We start from the raw sequence: 17844 nt of genomic DNA on the forward strand, positions 1-17844 counted from the left end.
ATGAAAATCAAAATTTTGTGCTACCCTAGATCACCTCTCACCAGACTCTGAAGGCAGTGAGTGATGGTGTACATACCTAAATTCCTTTCAATTTCCAAACTCATTGATGTTAGCTACTTGTCTGAGATGTAGATACTCACAATGATTTGGATGCTAGTTACTTATCTTGTCACTAAAACGAAGTATTTGAAAAAAGCAACGTAAAGATGCCACACTTCATTCTGATTCATTGCTTCAGATGGCAGGGAAGGCATGATGCTGAGGCAGCTCTATGAGAACTAAGAGATTATGGTATGACCGTTCACATAGTGCACTTGCATGCAGAGCCAGATTAAAACCAGAGGTGAACACAACCTTTGAAGACCTGTGTTTATTAGCCAGTCTGCCAGCTGGAGTCCACATCCTCGAGGGTTGACAATCTCCCAAAAGAGCAATATTTGGGGACCAAGTATTCAAACACCAAGGCTCGCAGGAGATATTTCGAGCCCAGTCAAAGCACTTGGTATTTTCTAGTTCTTGGCAATTTGAATCATTCTTGCTAATTTGCACACCTATTTTTCTCCCCGACATTTCTCTGAAAATACATACATCCAGTCAGGAGTGTCTGCTGTAGACATAGTCAAACTTCCACACAGTCCCTAAGAACCCCTTGCTTCTCCTTTATGCCTATTGAAGCTAACTGGTCCTTCAATGCCTTGCCCTCCTCACTGGAGCATTTAATATGCTGTCATGGCAGTGCCATGGATTAACCTATGTGTCTGCATTCTGCTTTACTAGCTAAGTGTGGACAGCTCGACTTTGTCTTTGGTTCTTTGAGGCTCTGACTTTGCCTGGTGAGGATTGCCCCGCGCCCTCACCACCATAAACTGCAAGGCTTTTGAACACCATTTACTTCTGACCTCCCAGTCACATTTGTGTCTCATGCTGACCAGAAAGCCCCTCTCCTTCCTTTAGTGGTCTGGTTAATGACTAACTCATGAATAACTAATCTATCTTCACTTCAAGGCAGCATGGTCTTTCCAAGTTTGTTTAGAGGAGATTCTCCAAAAAGCCCGGAGTCTGAGTGATCTGAGATGCATTTTAATGACATAAGATTTAATTGATTTAAAACTCTAAACCACTTAGGGCAAAAATAAGCCATGCAGGTCTCCGTTTTTCCTATGACCTCAATCCTGCCCAGTAAGAAAGCTTTTACATCTAGTGCTTTTAAGAAAGTCCTGCTCCGTGAGAGACTACATTGCAAACTGAACAAAATAAAAAAATAAGTTTGTTTGTTTTCCATTAAATCATTAAGGCAAGGTACTCTTTCTATGGGTACAATCAATGAGACACCCTCTCTCACACTGTCCCTGACTTGTTAGATGGACCAAGTATCATGGGCCCTGTAGGATGGGCCTGAACTATATTGGTTTTCAGAATAAATGTTTAAAATGTTCGCTTCCCAGCAGTTTATGGACATAGAAAAACTGAAAGGGGAAAAAAAAAATCTGAGTATGTAAAGAAACTGCAGTGCCTAAAACTCTCCAGAAGTACTCAGAATGGCAGGGCTCTTAACCAATGAAACGCAAGATTAAAGGCACACATTGTTACCATTCAGCAAATAATAAGAAGCAGGTATAAGTATGACATCACTGAAAGCCGCTCTCATTGGCCATCCCTCTGTGTGCCGTTACTGTTCTATTTGTGGAAGCAGCAGCCTTATTCAAATTAACCTTTCCACACAGTGGGGGCGGGGTGAGTAATACACTCTGCAGTACTTTCCCTGAAGGTGATGTACTCTTGCCTTCACCGTACACTGACTCTGAGCAGGCAAAGTAAAAATAAATTCAGCTGTGGCAGGGTTTCAGAGAGAGTCGCTGCTGGAATTAGATCAGGTCAGCTGAAGGAATCTGTGGCTGAGCTACAACAAATTTCTGAATTTTCCCTTTGCTCGTTCTCATTCCTTCCCATTGCTCCATGTCTCATTCCTGGCCTCAACTGGCTGCAGAGACTAAACTTGGTAGGCCTCCAACGGATCACTGGAGGGAGCATTGTCTTTGAATACTAATATCCCTGTCCTGCGCTGTGTGGGGGTCTAGCAGACAGGTCATACTAACAGATGGTTTTCTGAAATTGTAGAAATCCTCAGGAGAACGAGGCTGATGAGATAATTTAATCACATTTACTGTAGGCTGAGGGGCTGTCATTCTGTATCCTGTGACAGTTATGTAAGCTGGGGCCTCTAGCTACATCCATGACATAGGGACGGCTCTGCTCTGTCTTTCACTCTTAGAACTTTCCTCCAGCTTCGCAGGGAAATTTCCAGCAGAAAAGCGAGGATGTCAACCTTATCAATTGCCCTTCTTCATCTCAAGAACTTTGCACCGCTTTGCTAGAATAAATGGCTGTAGGTTCCCCGTCCTTTTTATTTGGACCCTCTTCACACCCCCATCTCCTTGTCCCTTGTCATCTGTGAAGCTCTGTCATCTTACACACGTGTGTATACTTCTGAACTCCATCTTGAGGAATACTGGCTTCAGTCATTGCCTGTCTTGAATATTTATAGACATCTCTTTCCCGGCCTTGCCCACCATCTCTTTTCTTACCCCCAACTCTTCTCTGCAGGTCAAATTAGAAATAAAGGTGAACGACATCACAGAGAGTGGAAGTTTGGCAAAGATAGCTGGATTTCAGGTCGGAGCACAAGTTGGTGCATGCCGAGAATTACCTATCATTATTCAGTGAAAGGGGTGATACCTTATAGCCGTATTGAAGGATACCTTTAACAGGTGCTGGAACCCGATAGTACAGTGTTGCTTTACTCCTCCATGAATACTCAAAAAATAATAAAAATTGAGTAAAATATTAAAGAAAACAAGGGTTAGAAACAGCACTGGGGTTTGGAAGTACATTTCTATCTACTCACAACCCAGCTCCATCTGTGATTTTTTTAAAATTTTGTTTTATTTTGTTTCTGTGTTATTATTAGCTCCTTTAAATGTATCTGGATGCTGTAGCTGCAGCTGGGTTCTGAAGAACACATCCAAGATTCAGAAAGTAGCCTGTGTACTGACAGCTACTGCAGAATGTCTTCCTATGTTGCTTCTTAAAGGGGCTCAATCATACAGGAGAAGGTTGAATACTGAAGATGCTGGGAAATTTGTTGGCCAGTGGAAAGCAGGTACTACTGACAGTCAGATGGACAGACAGTCAGATGGTTAGACAGAGGAAAAGGACACAACACAGGTTCCAAGTCCTTTCACTGTAGTTCTCAGAGCCCCGCCCTGCCCCACCCTGCAGCTCTGCCAACAATCACCATGAGCTGTTAGCTACTTTCTTCTGACAATATGAGAGGCTAGACTGATTAGAAGAGCCCACCGGTATTAGGTTTCTTAACTTCCACTCCTTGACTCTCTGCCTCTTTCCTGCCTAGCCCTACCCAGACCTTCCTTTGAAATCGGACCATTTCCGGGCACATCTTGCCAGCCACCCCACTGAGAGGCGCTGGGAGGCTGCCTTTTGACCTGGCATTGCACCTGGTTCCAGCTCCTTGCGCCTGAGAGCCGCATTGTTCCCGGGTTAAATGAAGTTTTGGGAAAATGACTTTCAGATGTGAGCGTCCCCCTCTGGGGCTGGCTTGCTGGCTTGCCCTCCTTCGCGGCCTCACTGACATTTGGAATCCCATAAAAATCATCTTTGTTTGGCTCAGGATGAAAACAAAAAGACTCATGAGATAACATCTTAGATGACATGGGCTGATAAAATCCGAAATGCTTCAGTTTGTGACCACCACCGAATAACTTAATTACTGCCTTTTTTCTTGTGCTTACCTTTTTAGTTTGCTTCTTATGTGGTAACTCTCTCATCCACATGGTTATTTTAGTCAGTGGTCACAAATTACTGTGACCTTCTTTATCTGAACTCTGATCAGAAAACTGCCTAGTTCTCCTCAGTTTGTTGGGTGTATGGTTCCCCCCCTTCAAACCAGAAAAGTAGCTGCTGAAAGCTGAACAGTTGCCATGGCAACCTCTTGGCAGCTTCCTAGGCGAGTAACAGTGTTGATTTCCCCGGCGGGTGAGAGGGGGTGGAGCTCTAAGGAGGTAAAGAAAGGTTACTGTGCACTTAGTTAATATGCAAAACCACTTACACAGTGCTGGGTGAGCAATGAATAAGTGCAAACAAAGCCATGCTTGATCAGCTAACACGGACTTTGCACACAAGTACATCTGTCCAAAGATGCAGATGTTGGCTCAGAGGGAAATTTTGCCATTGGACAGGAAAGGACAGAAGAGGTCACACTCCAAGAGGTTAAACATAATTTCTGTAGTGGTTGGAAAGTGTAGATGAAATTAAAAAGAAATTTAAAAAAATTAAAAAGCAGGGTTTTAATTGCCTTACTCCTTTTTTTCCTCTTTGTTCGAAGAGAAACATAGCGCTCTGAATTGCAGGATGGTGTTTTCCCTGAAAACCTAACATACTGAAGTTCAAGTTTGCATCAATTAAACTCTATGTAAGATAAACCAATATGTTCAGATATACGCAAGTATAGCATAATTTGGTTTGTGCTTGAACAAAACATACGGCTGAGTGGCATCGTTCACCCCAGAGTTTACAGACAAAGAAGAAGTTTAGTAACTTACAGCTGGGCTAGGGGGTGCCGAATGTTGAATTTTTCTCTGTCTCACTCTGTCTTTCCCTTTCTCTGTCAGTGTCTCTGCCCCCTTTCTCTTTCTTCCTCCCTCTTCTTCTCCCTCCCTTTTCCGACAGCACTGTTCTCCATGCTTTGCTTTGGTAGCTCCTTATTTGATGCCTGGGGCCTAAGCAGAGGCACCCAGGGCCCCTGAGAATATGCTGCACAGGAGAGGGTCACCTGCGTGAGAGCAGACTGGCTGGATGCTGAGGAGGCTGAGGCCGGCCTCGCACCTCCTGGCCAGCAGTTTTGTGTGGTGTGGGAGAGGCTGGATGGGGGAACGGTGCAGCTGGAACAGAGGTCTGCCCAGCAGGTGTCACTAGGGATTTAAAGCTTACCAGACCTCTGGGACTAAGGCTAAGAAATGGCCATGTAGTGATTAATGAAGCTTTCTTTCAATATTTTTGAGAGACAATATGTGCGTTCTCCTTCTAAGAGAAGTTATAAGTGAAAGCTAATGCTTCGCTGCCGATGAAGAGATTCTGGACCATTCTTTCCGAGGCTCTTATCTCCGTTTATGAGTTTCCCTTCCAAATACCAGAAGTCACAGATAGAGGCTCAGCAAAGGGCACCGAGTCCAGGAGTAGGAAAGTATACACGGCAAGCCAAAGCAAATACAATGACGTCCTCTTTATTCTGATGCTTCGCAACAAGGTCAGCCTCCTGCCTAAACACATAGATGCTGACTTTGTGGGGGTTAAGATCGCACTTCTCGGAAACTGCAAATTTCCTGAGAGCCTCAGCATAAATTAAGTCAGCTAGTATTTTATTATTGCTTAATACATTTTTTTGACAAAGCTATATAAAGTCTCAATTTCACTTTTAAAGAAACTGTGTTGATATTATTAACTTTGTAATTTATAGATCTAGAAAATGTGACTATATGTGTAACATACATACATATATAATACATATACATATGTTATAAATATTACACACACACATACACACACACACATACACACACATATAATTTTCTTCCTTAAGAGTTAAGGTTTAGATCTTCAGGAGACTTCATCTCCCTGAATACTTTTACTGCTCCTAACTTTGCTTTGTCTTCCTACAAGTTCAGTGCTTAAAATTTTTCTTCCTGATTTCAGGAGACTTTCTACTGCACTTTCCTTACATCTTTTCTCACTGTGGCCCTCTACCTTGTATTGATCATTGTAGAATTTTAACATCTGTACTGAATATACTGCTTTATCCCCACTTTAGTATATACTTGTATGTAATGTAGATGGAACAGGGGAGAAAGCATCAGGAGCTGGCCTGGCTTCCCCAGCACTCAGCTTCCTAGGATGAACTCATTAATCTTGCTTATCTTCAGTTGTCTGCGGGTGGGTAGAAAGAGCAAGCCGAGAATGGTTGGAGTGGCAGCATCCTAAGCTTGTATGGCCATAGGTGGCCTTCCTGTGCCTGCGAAGATGCAGAAGCAGAAGAGCAGAGTTAAAAAACCAGGAAATGAGAGCCTCTGGACAAAGGTGGGAACAGCCAGGGTGCGATCAGTCTACCAAGTCCATGGAACCCTCACTTGACAATGGTGGAGAAGCCAAGGTTCAACGCCATTGTCATATGGTCAACCTGGAATTGTAGAACAAAGCTGGGACTGAAAGCATTCTCCTTTCCACTCCTGATGGGAACTGGAGAGCAAGAAGCAGAGAGAAAACCGTGACTCACTTAACATCAGCTTGCAAATGGCCCTTTGTTTTCTGTTCTTTCTCCTGGGGAAACCTCATCATAAGATACCACCAAGAGCATTCCCACAAACAACCCCCCCCCCCCCAGTCTGCAGTTATGCAATTAGGGCAGAATTTTATTAAGCTCTTAACCGCTCATTATAGTTGTCTCTATTTGATAAGGAAAAAAATAAATGACTTCAGCAGGACTGATGTCTACAGGCCGGTTCTCTAACCACAACACCAACCATTTCTCTAATCACTTAACTGATGCTGTTTTAATGAGCACTATTGTTATTATGCATTATTAATAAAAATCTACCATTACTATTAATATCATTTATGAAAGATTTTGTAAAGAGCTTTGAGACTTGCACATGCAATTAACAGGAAGCCAATTTTCCTCAGAGTTAAAAAACAAAAAACAGGTAAGTCTAACTATATACATTTCATCTCATAAAAAAATAAGTGGTCTGAGTAAATTTTACATTCCCACTAGAAAAGCCATGAGCCACATGAATTATATGGAACTCCAGGTACTTCACCATATAGAAAGAAATTATGTGAGTTGAGAGAAATGTGCATAAACCTCTAATCTCATGACTGTGCCCATGGAATTTATTGGCTCTCATTTCAGAAAGTACAGACCTACCCAAAAGACCATATTCAATATGAGTGAAAACAAACATATTTCTACTGTCAAATGGAATAGGGGATGCTGACTAAATAAGAATAGTGTCATAAGTCTATGACATATTCTAAATATACCCTAAGGGCTTCAAAGTACATTTGCAATTTACACGGGAGCTGTGCAGAAACCCCTCCTCTGTATTCCCTCCAATGATGCACCTACCTCAAGAATCACCCTGATCCTCAAAGCTGCCACCTTCTACAGTCTTCAAGGTTACTGTGCCTCTCTCTAGGGGAAGAATGAATCAATCAGAAGCCACGGGGACAGCCAAGCAAGAGTGCAAATCCACGAAGCCTCAGCATACACTGCTTTCACTGCCTGCCACATGCATCCGAGGTGTCCTGTGTTCTACAAACAGCATCTCATGTTTATTCTTCAAGAATGGAGGCTTGTCCAAGAGTTCCTGAATGATAAGTTTTAAGGAACATTTATATCCTTCGCCAAGACTGTTTCTGGGTTTATTTAAAGGATTTCTTGAGCGAATAGTTTTATCTGGCAATAGGCATAATAGTAGGATTTCAGGGTATATGCAAGCTGGGTGAGCTGAGAGCATAAACAGTGAGGCTGGTGCTGGCAAGACAAATCAACAGGAGAGGGAAGGAGCCTACCTCTAGTTGGCATTTCGCCTAAGGACTGCCCCACAGTTACCTGGCAAGAGCCAGGTCTGCCTGATTCACCAAAAAAAAAAAAGGGGGGGGGGGCTGCTTGCTCCCTCCTCACTCTCTTGCTCTCTTCTCTTCTCCTCAATCTCTTGCCCCTTACCCTCTTGCCTCTCTTTTCCCATTCCCCTCCTCCCTCTCAATCCATAAATCCATAACTGGCCTCTACTCCTCTCTCTCTCTCTCTCTCTCTCTCTCTCTCTCTCTCTTCCTCTCGATGTGCCTTTCTCTGTCTCTATTTCCTCAACTCCTTCCGGTGCCCTAAATAAGCTCTATTCTATAATATACCTTCTTATGTCTAGTACCTCAGGGGAAAAAGATGCCTCAGTATGGACCCACAGAGGCAACCCTTTCCCCAAGCTATACTGCCCCCCCCCCCAACAAACATATCCCTGGCTTCTCTTCTTTTCATAATACATAACACCCCTAACCTGACAACCAGAGTTGATGCCCAGGTCCCCTATGGTAGAAGGAATAAGATCAGGACCAGGCAGTGACATGTGTCCATACACATACACTCAATCAGTCAATCATTAAAATAAAAATATTAAAATAAAATTAGAGATATTTACTTTTAAATAAAGATCACAGACAAAACTTGAAACTTTTAATGTTTTGAGGTAGTGGGGTTAAACCCAGTTCCTCATGAATGCTGGGCAACTGTTCTACCATTGAACAGCACTCCCAGCTCCTGATCCATTTTACCAGATGTAGAGACAAGACAGAGACACAGGAGCAGAGTGCTGAAAGATGTGAAGTGAAACATAGTTAAATCCAGCTTCAACCCAAGCACCCTGCATTCCAGCCCAGTGCTTTATCTGCACATTCATGTATCTCATTTAATTAGGAAAGATTCAGATGCCACCCCCACTGCCCCCACCCTACCTCAGAAGGCATGGCTGCATATATGTGCATGACTTCCTAGCTGACACCTCAAAAGTGGCTTTCATTTTATTAATTTAAAAGTCTTGGATATAATAATTGAATTTTGTTTGGTTAGCTTTTCCAAGTTGTCTCAGCAGGTAATGGAAATGAGATTTTCACAGGCATTTGGGGCTACACTCATAGCTGTTCGCCAGTAGTTTTAATAGTCAAGGGACAGCATCCTATTCACATTAGCATATTCAGGAAGAAACCTTGCAAAGGCTCTGTAAGTATTAAACAACGAAGTCTGGAATTTTGCATAGGAATGCAGGTTGCATTCTGCACTTCCTCTGCTTTGTCTTGCAGAATTTATAAATGTAGAGACTTTGGGTGCCTTCAAAACTGAATCTCTTGCTAATCCATCACAGTGTAGCAAAAAAAAAAAAAAATGTTTGTAGTTTGCTAGTAAAATAAAAAAAAAAAAATGTAGTTTGCTTTAAAAAAATAAAGCAACATGCCAAATATTAAAATGAGAAAATAGAACTCTAGAATTAGGATGTTGGAATTATAAAACACTCCATGAAGCACATGAATGCATCCACAAAGGGAAACTGAGACCAGGAGGTGGATCTTGTCCTAAGCCACACAGCATCAGCAATAGGACTGACCCCTTAAATGGTGGTCCCCAACCTCTGTGATCTGCCTGGATTGGATTATCCTTTCTATGTGATTCAGGTTCTTTGCTTCATTTCTGTGCTTTGACTTGCTGTTTCTTCCCCCCAGGAAGTCTTTATTTCCACCCCTCCCCCAGGCTATTGGTCAGTCAACCATAGCTGGATGTTGCCATCACCCAGAGTCTTGGGAGTGGTGCCTCTTTCACACTGAGGCCAGGATGATGTGCAAAACCTAAACATCACCACCCTGATGTCCTGGGGAACTTTCAACTACTAACATGTTTTGCCTCAGCCAGTCCCCATCTCTGCATGGTAACTCCCCCATGTGGTATCAGCATGGAGAAAGTCCACAGGTCCAGTTGTCAGTATCCATAAACTATATATGTGCCGACGTAGAGCACTGGCTTTCAGTGTCTAGAAAGCAAAACATCCTCTTAATCACATCCTACCTGCTTAAGTGTGCAGAATCTTAAGGTTGAATTTTTAACTAAGCTGTGAGCTCTGAAGACGAATATTAAATTAGGCTTTGGGAAGCAGCGTGTGCTCCTTCATAGACGCACACTTTCATTTTAACATTTAATTATGAAGCCGCCCCACAAGGAGCTTTGAGTTTGTGGCTGCCAGAAATTGAGTCATACATTCGAGGGCGTTGGTGAAACTGCAGGTTCCCTCCCCAGCTTCCTTCAGCTTCACCTGGTACATGACTGACCCGCTAAGGTTAAACCCTCTAGACCTTAAAGATGGCCCTAGGTCTTCCCAGGCTGAGCCATTCTTTTAAAGGCAGGTAAAAGGAACTGGCTTTGAAAAGACAAAATGGAACTATCTACAACATTTCCAAGGGAAAACTCAGTTGCTGAAGCTAAGAGTGTTAGTATGAACAATTCTACTTCTGCCTGAAGAGATGTCAACCAACTTTCCATTTCTTCCAAACTGCTGTGAGAAATATTGAATTATTGTGCAGGAAAAAAAAATATATTCCTTACCCACCAAGAAAATTGCAACAGTCTTCCTAAATAGAGGGCATCTTATAACCAAGCACATAGATCAAAATTGGATTTCTGTGAGCCACACAACGTGTACATATTTCAGTGTTGTTCATTTTATAGCCTTCTTCCATTACCTTGACAGAAGAAAATAGTTGTCTCCTCCTAAATTTGACTTCTGGCTAATTTTTAAAAGTATTTACAGTTTTGCTTAGTACATACACATACACATATATGAATACCCTAGTACTTCTTTGTTTACATGATCATCTCTGAATAATTCAACTATCCATTCCATCCAATATGTGGATATATCTTTGCCATACTATCACAGTAGGATCTGGAACCTGTTACACATCTACATTCTTAGGTTTTCACTGGTTTGAAGGAGAGACGGGCAGAATAACTTTAACCATTTCCTTGGTGTCGATCGATCACTACTTGGCGATAAAAACTACTATGGTGGCTAGTTTTCTATCAACGTGACACAGCTGCCATCGTTTTAGAAACAGGAACCTCAGTTGGGGAAATGCTTCCACCAGATGCTCTGTAAGCAAGCTGGTGGTGCATTTTCTCCACTGATTATTCAATGTGGCAGGATCCAGCTCAGTACTAGTAGTACCATCATTGGGCTGGCAGTCTTGGGTGCTATAAGAAAGCGGGCCAAACAAGCCATGATGAGCAAATCATGATGAGCAAGCCAGAAAGCACCACCCCTTTATGGTTCCTGTTTTCAGGATCCTGCCCTGTTTGAGTTTCTGCCTTGACTTCTCTCAGTGATAACTTGCTACTTGGACATGTACGTAAAACAACTCCCTTCTCCCTGAGTTACTTTTTGTCATAAAGTTTTGTCAAGCAATAGGAAGTCTAACTAAGGCAACTCTATTTTCTACCTTATCATAAAAGTAAATGGCATTTGCAGTAAACACAGTCCACCCACGTAGAGCATAGATTATGACCAGAAGCAGCATCCACACGAGTTATTTGAGATGACACTTTTTGAGTTATTGTTGGGTAGAAGCTGTTATTGTTGTTGGATGTTTTGTTGTTTCGGCATTTTGTTTGAGACTGTGTCTCACTCTAGCCCAGTATGTAGCCCAGACTGGACTAGAACCCACAGAAATGCCCATGCCTCTGTCTTCATGAACTGGGAATTCAGGCTTGTACCCAACAAACCTAAGTGATACCTTTTAAAATGTAAAATAACAAGTTTAATATTGTTAGTTTTTTTTTTTTAAATGAAAACTTAAAAGTGAAGAAGAATAGGCAGAAGAATAAAACATAGTAAAGTGTTGGCATACACGACCTGTCATGAAAGGTAGAATCTAGAATATACATAATGACCAATTAGTAATGGATTACAATAGGTGTCCTGTGAATAAGTCACAGGAGAGAGTCTCAATCATGTCAGACAACTCCGGAGGTTGCTGACCACCTACAGGAATTACACCACTAAACCCACTAGAAGTTCCATTCCTCAATACATCAGATCTTCTACCATCGGGTATTTCAATTACAGGAGCTCATCATAGCTTAATAGAAGGAAAACGAAATACCACAAATCAAGCCCTATTCATCACTATTATATTAGGTCTCTACTTTTACTTTACTTTAGGAGAGAGTCTCAGTCAGATCAGACAGTGGCTAGTTGATTATGACTAAAGAGGGGTAGCATATTCTTGAGTTTATTTTTCTGAGGTCCTTTTCATATACTTTTTATAATTAAAATATTTAACTAAAAACTTTCAGTGTGGTTTCCATTACAGCCAAACTTTTCTGAAGCCACTTAGAGAAAAATGCAGATGACACAGAAGAGTGTGCTGTGTGACCTTCAAAGGGTGGCTGCAACCCAAATGCCCTGACTCCTAGCCATGCATTAGAGTGCTTTCTACTAACAACTTGCAGAAACATGGCGACCATGAACAGAGATCATGTTTGGATCCCAAAGTGATCCCTTACAAGTGTCTCTTTCATTGGCCTTCCCCTGACATCCAAAACCACAGGTTTCACTATTGGGAAATAACTGCTTACATGCTTGTCAATTTCATACATATAATCTTTGTATTTCTTAGAGTTGAAACAAGTCATAAGCGAAGCTCACTTCCCTGACCAGACCATTTATTAGTAATCAAGCGGAATGATTTTTAAATATATTATGTTTCCAGTGTTTTCCTGGACTTTGCTTTTGGAGATGATCAAGACAAAGCTGGTCATCAGACTACACTCAGAACATTAGGTGGTAGTGGTTTTCAGGCAAGGCCTTGGAAAGCTGGGAAGATTTCCTACCTTCTTTGAAATGAGCTTTCAAACACAGGGAAAGTAAGATCCAGGTTTGTGGGGTTCTCCTCAGTGTGGATGGTTACTCACTGAACACAGTAGCAACTTAATATAGGGTGAGAAATACGAGTATGCTTGCCAACCGTCCAACACGGACTTAGGAAGGAAGATCTGCATGCCTGCTTCTTCTCTGTAGACTTTCCACAGTGGCTGAAAGATGGGCATGATTAATCAAATCTATTCCTCTTCCCATAGCCCAGACTGAGGGGACTTAACACATTTAACTCTCCCACAGCCCTCTGCTTGATGTAGCCATTTTATATCCATTAGCAGTCAGACATTGCTCTGTTCTCACATGTTTGTCCAAGCTTTTGATTCTCTTTGCCCCTGTGTTGCATGTAAGCTTTTCGTAAAGAATTTGAGGCTCTTTAACAATCCCAGACTAAACTGTCTTAATAACACTTGCCATCACTTGCCCATTCCAATGTGCTTTCTTTTTGAGCTCCTGGTGGGGCGAGGGGGCAGACAATCCCTCTGATATCCATTCTGGTGCCGGTGTTTTTGTTCCAGCTAAACTCTCAGCCTGAACCGTCTCCACCTTTTTTGTCCACTGGTTACAGACCTAATGTTCCCATTACTGTGCTTCCCATGCTGAATTAAGCACTGCACTTTAATTACCCTCCTCAAGGAGCACTTAGGACTAAAGGAAATGTCAACAAATTCTCTGTTTATTTCAACCCATTGTGAAAGATGCTGAATTATGCTGCAGAAAAGTAGGATTTTTTTTCTTATCCACACAAACTCAGATCATACCTTACAATGTAAAAGGCTTGGTTTCTGATGCCCATTAACATTTCTTTCAGGCAGCCAAAAGTCTAAGCACAAAGGCAGAAGCCAAGTACACAGGTCAGGTAGGGCTGTTGAGTAACAAGTGCAGAGCACAGACAACTACAGGGAATAGTAGGACTTCCTACCTCCCCTTAAGGTTGAAAGCCCTAGTGCTGTCCAGGGAGAGTCTCTTTTCTGGGATATTTAAAGGATGTGTCATTCTAAGAGAAAAAGGGCCATCCAAGGTAGAGAACCTTAATGCATTTTTATCCCCAGAAATTTTTAGAGGACTCAGGATATATATGTCTGTAAAATAAGTTTACAAATTAAACGCACTGATAAAGATCATGAGAATTTTATTTTAAACAATTATTTGGCATGCATGTAAATTTTCAGTTTATTAAATATAAAGACAAATCTGCATACTGATGAAATGCATCTGTTTATTTGCTTTTACATAAAGAAGTAAATCTTGGCCGAATATTCAATATTTGAAGATATAGGTTATCTTCATCATGTGTTGATATTTTCATTTTATCACTAATGTTGAAAATGTTACCTTGAATAAAGATATATTGAATAATTCCATAATACAAGATGGTAGGTGTATATTTAGAATGATTTTAAAAGTTGTTTCAAATTGTGTCCTTATCCAAAACCAAAAATTCACCTAATAATTTTTTTTAATAAAAACAAATCAACAACATAAACAGCAACTTTTCAAAAAGCAAACATTCCAACATAATATAATTTCAAGATATTCTAATATGATACTAACGAGTCCATACTGTGGAGTGATGAGCGGCCAAATATTAAAAAAAAAAAAAAAAAAAAAAAGTCTTAGTTTTCCATAATTAAACCATTATGCTGTATCACAGGAGATACTTTATATGTGCAGTAAAAATGCTATAATTCATAACATACATCAGACTTGAATCTAAGCCACGGCGTTGCAAGCAGCAGTCATCGGCCTTTTGTGGCACAATGGCATGTGTATATAAAATGCACATGTTGTGTTTTTAAAACCTACGCTGAAGTGAAGTCATGAGAAGCAATAAGAATGAGCACTGCCAGATATACTTTGGATTATAAATTTGATTTTGAATTGTTTTTGGTTGTTGAACAATCAGAATACTGTGACTCAATCGTTTACAATCCCACATTAAGTGACCTCAGATGGGATAAAACTGTGACCTCATGGTTTATGAAGTCTAGTCCACATCTCTTTTTGATAGTGTAAACTTATCTATTAGTACATGGGATTTGTGTCCAGTTTTCCCCTAGAATTCACATTAGTAGGTCACCTTGGAAAGGAGAGAAGAAAAGAAGTATTTCCTCTTCCCAACAGGACAGCTAGATTATCTCCCCTCAGTCATAAAATTGAAGAACCAAGAGATAAACATTTCTTCTTAGAAATGACATTCTAATATAAGTATATAAATAGATGTTTAAGTGAGATGCTGAAATATAAAATAATAGTGGGATTTTGAACAGATTAGCATAGGAGGAAGTTATATTTTCAGACCCTGAGATGACAGCACCATGCCCTTGAACAACTTCAGCAGAAGCCAGCCAGATGTGTGGGTGCACATCTGTAATCCCATCCCTGGGGAGGTTGAGTCAGAAAATTGAGAACTCAAAGCCAGTCTCAGTTACACAACAAATTTTTCTCAAAACACACACTAGAGGAGAAACTGGTTAAAGTGGGGATAGAAACTAAGACAAGTTTTTGGAGACAGTGATTGGGTGAGGACATAGTACTTACTTTGTCTCTAGCCAAGAAACCAGTTTTAAAAGGAGAACTTCAAAGATTGAATATCTACCCTCCACTTGCTATGTGATGTTGGTACATGGCCTTTGTTATTGCTAGGTGAGGAAGGCTAAGAAGAGAGACTCTTAGCACAGTAAAGGAGTAAAAGCATATTGCTGATAAATTGGCTTTCGTAGATAGATCAATCATTTAGGTGAGGTGGGAGAAGGATGGGTATGGGCAAAGAACCAAGTGTCCATTGGGCCAGATATGACCAAGTGTGAGAAAGAACAACTATCTAGGGTTACCTTAGGTCTTGACCTAATATGCTACACAAAGTATGAATAGACTTTGTACCAGAAATAACTTGGTAGTATTACCGTACCCCAGAGCTGAGAACAGAGACTAATCAGTCCAACTAGACGAAGAAGTCTTCAGCCATTATGCGGATCAAGAGGAGAATGATGGGACATTCGAGGAGGAAAGGAAGGCACCACACAACCGCAGGTACCTGTACCAGGAAGCACTGTCCCTGAGCATCACCAGGCAGAGAAGAGCTCCATGGAGAACACAACCATAAGAAGATTGCACAGAGCCACTTGGTCCGCCTATCCTTACTAGCCTTTCCCCAACCACTTGGAAGTGCAAGAAATTTTCACAGATTAAGAAAACAGATACATCCAAGTCTTAAACTTCCATAGTCAGGCAAATCTGGATGTCAGTGGGAGATGTATCAAATGGAAAGCAGAGGCATGTGTTGACACCTCATGGTACTGTCATCCTAATTGTTGTTGTTATTGTGTTTTTGAGACAGCATTTCTCTGAATAGTTCTGGCTGTCCTGGAACTTTGGAGACCAGGCAAAAGCAATAGCATATATTGTTTTGGGAGTCACTTAGCCTATCTTAACCAACAACTCAAATCGAACTTTTTAATATTTTGTTGTTGTTAATCGTAGCATTTGGTTGGTTTGACTTTTTCTTTTTCTTCCTTTCTCTCTTTCTTTTCTTTTCTTTCTTTCTGTCTTTTTTTTCTTTTTCTTTTTTTTTTTGACAGGAACTGGAAGATTCTGTTACATAGGCTATTACACTTGTCATAGAGTATGTGTAACCTTGTCAGCCCAAGTAGCATAACTTCATTTAGGTGTGTGTGTGAGTGTGTGTGTGAGTGTGTGTATGTGTGTGTGAGTGTGTGTGTGTGTGTGTGCACGCGCATGCATACAAATACTTATATGTATTTTATACAATTTTAGGTAAATATAAGCTAATGTGCTTCCTTGAGGGTTTATAAAACATCCTTTATATTATTCATCTTTCATCCAGCCCTTTCTTTCTGCATCTACCTCTCTCCTCTACCTAAATTAAATCCCACTCTTTATTTTCTCATTTCCACCTTATATCTCCTATATCCTGTTATTTATCTCTCTATCCTCAGCCCATGGTCCCTTTCTACTTTCCTGGTTTAATGGAGTGAGTTTGTAAAGTCATGATTTGATCCAGGAGAAGGGAGTAACCTTACAGGGTGCATTGCAAGGATTTCCAGAAAATAATTTACAGTTACTTGATAGCTGTATTTTTTTTAACAGGCCGCCCATAGTTACTTTACATGCCTCTCCATCTACTCTGGTAGCCCTGGTGGCAGCTACTCTGCCTTGCTCAGTTTTGTATTTTCAACACCTATTCTAGCATCTACCTCATCCTTAAGTACATGTTGGATCATATAAGGGAGAATTCCATCCTTATTGAGGAACAGATACATGATTAACCATATCTTGTTGGATAGAAAAAGATTTCCCAAACCTGGAAATACTTGACGTGAACATGTAAGACCCGTATCATTGCACTAGGTATTTATTTGGACTAATAGAATTCAAGAAAGATACAATAGCAGGAGGAAATGTACTGTTGAATACCCGCTGGCCTTCATAAATGAAAGATGTGATCATTCTGTGGGTGCCTATTTGCATCAAGACGTGGCATCTTGTAGTAAATCAGAATGGAGTAAGAGGATACCCATAATGAGACTGGAGAATGCCAAGGTCATCAGATGGCTGGCCGGTCCTGAGAGAAACAAATGAATCCTTTTGGAGGGAAGTTGATGTGAAACACACCAGAGACTCATCCAGGCCAATACTGTAAGCATCACCAAGAGGAAGCTGTCAAATGAAAAAAAGAGACCTGGACCTATACTGAAGTTATAGACTGAGATCCTATTGCTAATATAAAAGAACTTTGCATCTCGAGCCATCAGCTTTTATAAGCATGAGAATTAGCTTTCCCTCATAGTGGGAGTTAAAGGGAAAACCAGGAGAAGCAAATATCAAACTCAACTAAGAAGAAGCCAACTGGAAGAGAATGGAAATGGTATAACCTGAGTTAGACTGTGTGAGTTAAATAAGATTAATAGTTAACTATCCCTCATACCTTTGATACCTCAAACCTTAATCTTGTTCTAAAGCTTCTTTTGTTCATTTGAATGGATAACCCTTACATATAACAGATAAGGATGCCCTGTCTATAAAGACAAGCAGCAAAAGAAACAGAAAAACATGAATCTTTCATAAAATGGTTTATTATGTGGTAGGTACTACTTATAACACTATAATCAGAGTAAGAGAAACATTAAGGTATCTTAAGGTCATAGAATAAACCTAAAAATTAAGGTGTAATGTACAAAATTTAAAGGTAATACAACCTTACCAAAGGAATTTAAAGATTGGGTTACTGAAAGAAACAGCACAGACTTTTAACTCACCTATAAATTAACACAACGTG

The 17844-nt window shown here is 40.8% G+C and overlaps 1 long non-coding RNA gene across 1 annotated transcript in view; it reads right to left on the bottom strand.

Annotated features, from left to right (window-relative positions):
- LOC143441658 (uncharacterized) overlaps positions 1-3941 on the bottom strand; it is a 31432-nt gene extending 27491 nt beyond the window's left edge. The window contains exon 1 of the long non-coding RNA XR_013109232.1: positions 3810-3941. This is a non-coding gene — a long non-coding RNA (uncharacterized LOC143441658). The remainder of the gene's footprint in view (positions 1-3809) is intronic.
- Positions 3942-17844: the final 13903 nt, after the last annotated feature.

This window comes from Arvicanthis niloticus, chromosome 3, assembly GCF_011762505.2.
Source record: "Arvicanthis niloticus isolate mArvNil1 chromosome 3, mArvNil1.pat.X, whole genome shotgun sequence".
Taxonomy (NCBI): domain Eukaryota; kingdom Metazoa; phylum Chordata; class Mammalia; order Rodentia; family Muridae; genus Arvicanthis; species Arvicanthis niloticus.